We start from the raw sequence: 8405 nt of genomic DNA on the forward strand, positions 1-8405 counted from the left end.
TTAAAAAAAACCTTAGGGAGGCATTAACACAGGTTTACAAAAATGCTGCCCCTGTTTTGCATGACAATGGGAGTCAATGCCTCCTTAAATTGTGCATCCTGAGTGCTTCACTTGCCTACACAAGTCCCAGCTCTGCCCTGCATAGTCTTGCTAAGTGTGCCACAATTGCAATGGCTAGAATTTTCTTTTCTTGGATTATTTCTCAAGGTTGAGTTTGCAGTGAGTAACCTTGAGAAATAAAATAATTTCTTTTCTGAACAAAGAGCAAACTTGTTCTCTCTTGTTATAAAAAGAGAAAATATTATATGTCCTCTACCATGGCACCTCCCAACCAACTGTCACACCTTAGCTGCCAGAGCTGACAGCTGTCCAGCCTTATCTGTTGAAGCCACTACCCACAGCGATGCCTGCCATGCTATAGCTTCCAAAAAGAACTCAAAAATGAATGAGTACAAAGAGAAAGACTGTCACACTCTTCAATGGTGAGGTGAAGCACGTTGTGCCAGATGAGTGGTCTACTACCATGCAACCTCCAGGACCACTCACACCATTTACCCAGAAGAGCTAAAAGTCTGGCATTTCTCAAGGGGACAGATATAAAAACATTTTCCAGATGGAAGAAAATAAATCATATTTCCTGACCAGATTATTAAAAAGTTGTCTATAGCCAAAACCGGTTTGGCTCAGTGGATAGAGTGTCGGCCTGCGGATTGAAGGGTCCCAGGTTCGATTCCGGTCAAGGGCATGTACCTGGGTTGTAGGCACATCCCCAGTAGGAGATGTGCAGGAGGCAGCTGATCGATGTTTCTCTCTCATCAATGTTTCTAACTCTCTATCCCTCTCCCTTCCTCTCTGTAAGAAATCAAAAAAATATATTTAAATAAATAAATAAATAAATAAATAAATAAATAAAAAGCTGTCTACATCTAGCCTGTGTTACTTGGTGGTTCACCCTGTGCACTGAAGGGTTACATCCGATCATGACACATACTGGGGTTGAGGGGTTGCAGGTTCCATCCATGGGGCACTTACATGAGGCAACTGATGAATGTTTCTCTCACGCATAGATGTCTCTCTCTCTCTCTCTCTCTCTCTCTCTCTCCCTTGCCCCCCCACCCGTCCCAAAACAATGAAAACTTCTTTCTTAATGGACAAAAACAAACCATTTCCCAGATGATACAATTGTTAGAGTATAATTAGATGGCAGCAAAATTATAAAGTTTATTAATGACCAGAGAGAACTACATACTGCCCAGTGCAAGAGACTGGAGTATCCAGATGGCACTGTTAAAACTGTCTAGGCACGAGAGGTTGGGGGAGGGATGTATGGTGATAGAAGACTTGACTTGGGGTAGTGAACAAACAATACAATACATAGATGCTGTATTATAGAAACCTATATAATTTTATTAGTGATGTCACACCAACAAATTCAATAAAAAATAAATAAATGAAAACCAAAAAAAAGTGAGAAAAAAAACTATGCAAATGGTAATCAAGAAACAAAATACACATCTGGCAAAAAGTCCAGCGCCAACAACTAAAGGTAGGTATCATCTGGGTCCCCGGGGTCACATTCCAGTATGCTTCCCAGGACCATGATACAGTCTCCTGAGGTTTGACAGCCATACTGCCTTCCTGGGAGCTGCAATGGAGGAGCCACAGCCAGAACACTTCATGGGGCCCCTTTGAAGTCAGGAGACATTGTTGGACTGGCAAAAACATCATGCAAACAATGTTCTGACCTTCGAAGTATCCCTGACAATGGATGAACTGCTGCTGTCCCCAGACCTTGTAACCTGTCTGGACAAAGATCCAAATGAAGCCCCCAGTATGCCAGCAACTCCTGCACCAGCAGCTGCTATCCCAGCACCAGCCCCCTTCTGGCCCTTGTCATCCTTTGTCCCTTCCCAGAAGACCTACCCTGACAGTTACGATGTCTGCTTAGGATTCCTGAATTCTGGGACAGCAGGTCTGTAAACTGCATATACTCCTCTACCCTCAACTTATTGTTTTGCCAGCTAGCAAAGACTGGCCCCCTGCAAGTGTATGTCAGCTCCCCGCCCCCACTCAAGTACCTGTGTCTGTGCCATGGCCATCTATGAGAAGTTCAGGTACATGACAGAGGTCATGAGGCACTGTTCCTACCCTGTGTGTTGCTCTGACTCTAGCGGTAGTCCGGCTCTTTCTCAGCATCTTATCTGGGTGGAAGGGAATTTATGTGCTGAGTATTTGCATGAAAAAAAAATACATTTCAACATAGTAGGGATATGCCCTATGAGCCACCTGACGTGGACTCTGTACCATCATTCGCTACAACTTCATGTGTAACATCTCCTACATGGGATGTGTGAACTGGCAGCCCATCCTCACCATCATCATGCTGAAAGACTCCAGTGGTAATCTGCTGGGACAGAACAGCTTTCAGGTGTGTGCTTGCCCCTATCCCTGGAGAGACCAGCACCCAGAAGAAGAAAATTTCCACAAGAAGGGAAAGTCTTGACTCAAGCAGTCTACTGGGAGCATGAATTGAGCACTGCCCACCAACACCAACTCCTCTCCCGCACCAAAGATGCAATTAAATGGAGAATATTTCACCCTTCAGATCCATGAACTCTTCCAGACATTCCCAGAACTGAATGAAGCCTTAGAGCTAAAGGATGGAAAGAACCCAGAGGGGAGCAAGACTCTCTAGCCAATGAACTCTAAAAAGGGGCAATCTACCTGCCACAATAAAAAAAACAACCTCATGTTCAAGAGAGAGGGACCTCATTCAGACCACCTCTGCTTCCTTCCCCCTGTTGACACTGCCACCCTTGTCCCCATTTCCTGGCATTGTGGGGGACTTAGTAGCTTAAACCTCTGCTTGGTACAGATGTGCCTCAGAAACACCCCAGAATTCCATTTGCCTTGGCCTATGACTCTGCTAAAGAAGTTGGCCTGCAATAGTGGTTTGTTTGGGGTTCGGGGGGTGGGGAGGAGAGGAGGAGGGCACTAGGATGTTTCAGCTTAGCTTTATTATGAAGACCATTTGGGAGAGGTGGGAAAATGTTCCTGTATGTAAGGGTTAGGTTTTAAATCAGCCATAAATCGGGTTGGAAGCTAGACAGGGAAGCTATCTCAAGTTGTTTAATGTCTCCAACTGTAACTGTCCACATTGATAAAATGCCAATATTTATACCTGCTCAAAAGGCCTATTGTGAGGTTTAATGAAATAATGTATGTTTGGGATAAGACTCCCTCATGGGTGCTGGTTTCCTATCCCCATTGGTGGATGGGTTAATGGTTTGTCTGACTGGGCAACTAGTTTACAGAAGGGAATTTCTAAATTCCTTCAATACTAGACAAGCCTAATCCTGTATAACCTCCTGGAGAACCTGAGCACCTAAAAGTAGATCTCACCCCATCCAACACCCTGTAAGATCCCATCTCTACTGTAAGATCTGTATCTTCCTGTCCAAAAAGGCAGTGTAAGAAGACCCTGAACTCACCTCCTCCCATGAACACATTGAATTCACACCTACAGACAGAGCAGTTCCCCCTGAAGAATACCTGGGGGCTGACTGAGCAGCTTCTACACAACAAATGAGAAAGAAACCACATAGAAACATGTAGGAGATATGGAGACACTATAGCATTGGAACCCATTCCCAATGCACCAACCTCCAGTAGAAAATGATCCCTGTCTGCCAGGCCAGTGTGGCTCAGTGGTTGACCATTAACCTATGAACCAGGAGGTCACACTTTGATGCCCAGTATGGGCACATGCCTGGGTTGGGGGCTCAATCCCTAGCAAGGAGTGTACAGGAGGCAGCTAATCATTGATGTTTCTATCTTTCCCACTCCCTTCCTCTCTGAAATCAATAAAAAATATATTTTTAAAAAAGAGTAAGAATGAAAAGAATGGCCTTAGAACGAAGATGGTGGCATAGGTAAACGGCAGTAATTGACACCTCCCACAACCACATCAAAATTACATCTAAAATACAGAACAACTATCATTCAGAACCACCAGAAATCTAGCTGAATATAAACCCTACAACTAGAGAAGTAAAAAAGAAAGCACATTGAGAATGCTAGGAGGATGGAGGCATGAAATATGCTGTTCTGACACACATATGTGGCCTTTTTTTAATCAGGAGATATATCTAGGTTACAGATGCCTCCTGTGAGGAGCAAGGGGTTCCAGCCCCACACAAGGCCCCTAGCCCAGGGTTCCAAAGCTTAAAAGAGAAGACCCCATAACTTTGGACTATAAAAACAAGTGGGAGAGTAGCTAAGTGAAACAGAGGCTGCTGGAGTCCCAGCAATTACTCTTAAAGGGCCAGCACAGCAACTTACCTTGTCTTACACCCTCTGAGCTCTAGGGCTGGGGCATTGGCTTGGGGGGATCCAGGAACATACAGAGAGAAACTGGATTGTCTGGCATTGAGGCAATAACTTGGGGACAGCTTTCTCCCATACAGGGGTGCTCACAGGGGTCATTATTCCTGTGCTGGGACATCCCTGTCACAGAACTGGCTGGCAGCCATATCTGAGTCTCCATCAACCTGGCTCACACTATTGGCTTCACCCTGGTGATTTCCTGAGACCCACTTCATCTGATTTACAGTTCCCCCCATGCTGTTTCCAGCAGTTTTTCCATATGAATGTCCTGTCCTGACTCAAGCTTCAGATTTAACTAAAACCTCTCACACAAGCAGCAGCTGGCATCAGAGTACCTCATATTTATCAATAAGAAGCCCAAGACACAGCACTAACATCAGTCTTTCCCTGCTTCACAGCTTGGCCCACTAGGGCACTTCCAAGCCCAATAAAAGTAGCAGCCATCTGCAAATTGGTGTATAGCTCATGCTGGGTATCCCCAGGTAGTGGCTGAATTTGCAATGCCCAGGAGGCACCAGAGACAGTACACCCAGTAGACAGCTTTAGACCACACCTGATTACAACTCCATACATTCATGATGTACACACTCAAGGGGAAGACTCAGGGAGCATCAAAACCCCACTGAAGCAATCCCTGCTCCACTGGGGTTTCCCCTGCACAGCAGCTCTTCTGCTGTAGTTGCAGCTGGTCTCACAGACAACTGGCCTGGAGATCTATTCCTCCCAGTGATGCACACAGCCCACATAAGGGTGCCCAGCTCAGGTGACTGGGGAGGCTAAGCCACTGGGCACTTCAGAATACCTACTACACAAGGCCACTCTACCAATTCCAGGAAACATAGCAGCTCTACTTAGTACATAGACACAAACACAGGGAAGCAGCCAAAATACAGAGACAAAGAAACATGTCAAAAATGAAAGAACAAAAGAAATCTGCAGAAGAGGAACTAAATGAAATGGAAGCAAGCAAACTACTAGATAAAGAGTTTAAAACTGTTATAAGATTGTTCAAGGATCTTAAGGAGAGGTTCAAGGGACTTAGTGAGAATTTCAAACACATGAAAAAGAACCAGTTACAAATTAAGCATACACTAACTGAAATAAAGAATAATTACAGGAACACAACAGTAGAGTAGAGGGTGCCAAGAATAAAATCAACAATTTGCAATATGAGGAAGCAAAAAAAAAAAAAAAAACAGTAAGAAGAACAAAAAAAAAAAAGAATTTAAAAATATGAAGATGGGAGTCTGGGAGCCCGCGCTGCTGGAGACAGAGGGAGCCGGGGAGCGTCTTGCACTGCAGCTGTTGCCACAACCCCAGGGCGGAGGTCGCGATGTAGGGACTCTCCCGCCTGCTCTGGGCCGCTGCCTGCCTGGCCGCGCTGTGTGTGCTGACCGCAGCTCAGAACTCCACCCTGGCCCCGAACATGACTTCAGTGCCCCCCAACCAGACAGTCACAAAGCCGCCGACCGTCGCACCGCTCACCACTGTGGTACCAGAAATCTGTGGAAAACACAACAGCTGTGTCTCCTGTGTTAATGCTAGCAATGATATTGCTAATATTTCCTGCTTTTGGATGGAATGTAAAGAAGCAGGTAGAAGCTACTGATCACAAAATTCAACAGTTACTGGTTGCCAGGTGGTGAGTAGTACAGATTTCTGTTCTGTGCCCACCGCCTCTCTGTTGCCAACCAATTCTACAGCTAAAACCACAACTATGCCTTCCTCTTCTACAACTGCTACACCCAGGTTCAACTAATACTACTTTAAGTCCAACTTCACAACCTACGCGAAAGTCTACCTTTGATGCAGCCAGTTTCATTGGAGGAATTGTCCTTGTCTTAGGTGTGCAGGCTGTAATTTTCTTTCTCTATAAATTCTGCAAATCAAAAGAATGAAACTACCACACTCTGTAAACAGACCCATTAGGTTAACAAGGACTGGCGTGTAACTCATTGAAACCAAAATATTATATTTCAAGATGTCCCATATGGAAGACGCTATTCCAGGATCTTTAAATTTTCAAAGGATGCATATAGGATATTTTAGAGCATCGTGCTTGAAGAAAAATCAATTAAATCATTTTGCTCAACAGGAAAAAAAAATATGAAGATAGTGTAAGGAGCCCCTGGGACAACTTCAAATGTACTAACATTCACATCACAGGGGTGCCAGAAGGAGAAGAGAGAGCAAGATATTGAAAACCTATTTGAAGAAATAATGACAGAAAACTTTGCACTGCCTGATGAAAGGAATAAACTTACAAGTCCAGCAAGTACAGAGAGTTCCAAACAAGAGGAATCCAAAGAGGACCACACCAAGACACATCATAATTAAAATGCCAAGGGTTAAAGACCAAGAGAGTATCTTAAAAGCAGCAAGAGAAAAGCAGTTAGTTACCTACAAGGGAGTGCCCATACAACTGTCAGCTTATTTCTCAATAGAAATTTTGCAGGCCAGAAGGGAGTGACAAGATATGTTCAAAGTGATGAATAGCAAGGACCTACAAACAAGATTACTTTACCCAGCAAAACTATCATTTAGAATTGAAGATCAGTTAAAGAATTTCACAGACAAGAAAAAGATAAAGGAGTTCATTACTTGCACACCACCAGTATTACATGAAATGTTGAAGGGTATTCTAGAAGAAAGGGAAGGAGGAAGAGGAGGAGGAGGAGGAGGAAGAGGAGGAGGAGGAGGAGATGGGGAAAAAAGAAGGAAGGAAGGGAGAAGGAGGAGGAGGAGCAGGAGGAGGAGGAGAAGAAGCTGGACCTGATCCCTACCCTCTCAGGTGGTGCAATGGAATGAGAATGGCAGGTGCAAGCCTGAGAAAGCCATGGAGGACTTATTTGAGGACAAAGCTTGTGAAAGGAATTATGCATAAGGGGATTGTAATCCTGAAAATCCTTAATGTCTAACCTTCTGACAGTGGGCAGTATCGCTCTGCATTCCAACATGGCTCCTTCTACAGTGATACAGTAATTGAGCTGAAAATGGCAGGTAATGGCCACATTTATCCCCTTGACACCTCACAGAGGTGAGTTTATTCTGGGATGAACTCCATCCTCTGATCCAATTTTTCAGCGAAATATAAAGAAGTCAGAGCAGAAATGGAGATGGCCATTATGTCTACTTAATGCAAGTGGTGTGCAAGTCAGAGGGCTGACTCCCTCAGCCAAAGGTCCAGTGGATGGACTCTGAAGGAGGAGAAATTCCAGCTGAACCTGAGACTCACTCCCAGGACAAAAGTGACTTGTTCCATGTAACAACACTGTTACTCAGAGAAACTTCTCAGAAGAATCTGATGTGTTGTCTGGAACCCAGTACTGAATCAGAAAAAAAAAATTCTCCATAGCAGGTCAGTTTTCTCTCTCCCCTCACTCTGCCCACAAAATGGACTTGATGCTCACACTCCATGGTGGAGCACATAAGCTTGGCCCTGATCTCTTCCTCACACCCACACCAGTCTCACTGCCAGAATCCAACTTCCCTCTTCTTTTTCTAACTTCTCCCATCCTTTCCTGACCAAATTTTTTAGTCTACACCTACTGAACCTCTCCACGTAATAGGACCTTCAGTCCATTCAGGCTGGTATAACAAAATACCAAAATTTATATATCCTATAAACAATAAAAAATCGTTTCTCACAATTCTGAAGGGTGTAAGTTCAAGATCAGGGAGTCAGCATAGTCAAGTTCTGGTAAAAAAAAAAACCAAAAAAAAACCCTCTTCCAGGTTGCAACAGCCAACCTTTCATTGTGCCCTCACACGGTAGAAAGGATAGGGAGCTTGAGGGGATAGGAGGTGATCTCTCTTATTAGGACACTAATCCCTTTCATGGGCTCAGGGCTTCACATTGGACATTGGGATTTCAACATATGAATTTTGAGGGTATCCTAACATTAGCATTCTTCACCAAAAACTACTTTTAGACTTTCTCTTTACTTGCCCTCCAAAAAGCCAGTCTCTCCTGCATCTTATTTACAATGCTTCTCCTCAGATTTTTATGCTGTCATTCT

The 8405-nt window shown here is 44.2% G+C and overlaps 2 pseudogenes; both read left to right on the plus strand.

Annotated features, from left to right (window-relative positions):
* Positions 1–1764: 1764 nt before the first annotated feature.
* Positions 1765–4922, plus strand: LOC139018459 (cellular tumor antigen p53 pseudogene; annotated as a pseudogene).
* Positions 4923–5719: 797 nt separating this feature from the next.
* On the plus strand, positions 5720–6303 carry LOC139018225 (sialomucin core protein 24 pseudogene; annotated as a pseudogene).
* The last annotated feature ends 2102 nt before the right edge of the window (positions 6304–8405 follow it).

This window comes from Myotis yumanensis, unplaced genomic scaffold (assembly GCF_028538775.1).
Source record: "Myotis yumanensis isolate MYYU_CA2020_CCGP unplaced genomic scaffold, mMyoYum1.0.hap1 SCAF_10, whole genome shotgun sequence".
Taxonomy (NCBI): domain Eukaryota; kingdom Metazoa; phylum Chordata; class Mammalia; order Chiroptera; family Vespertilionidae; genus Myotis; species Myotis yumanensis.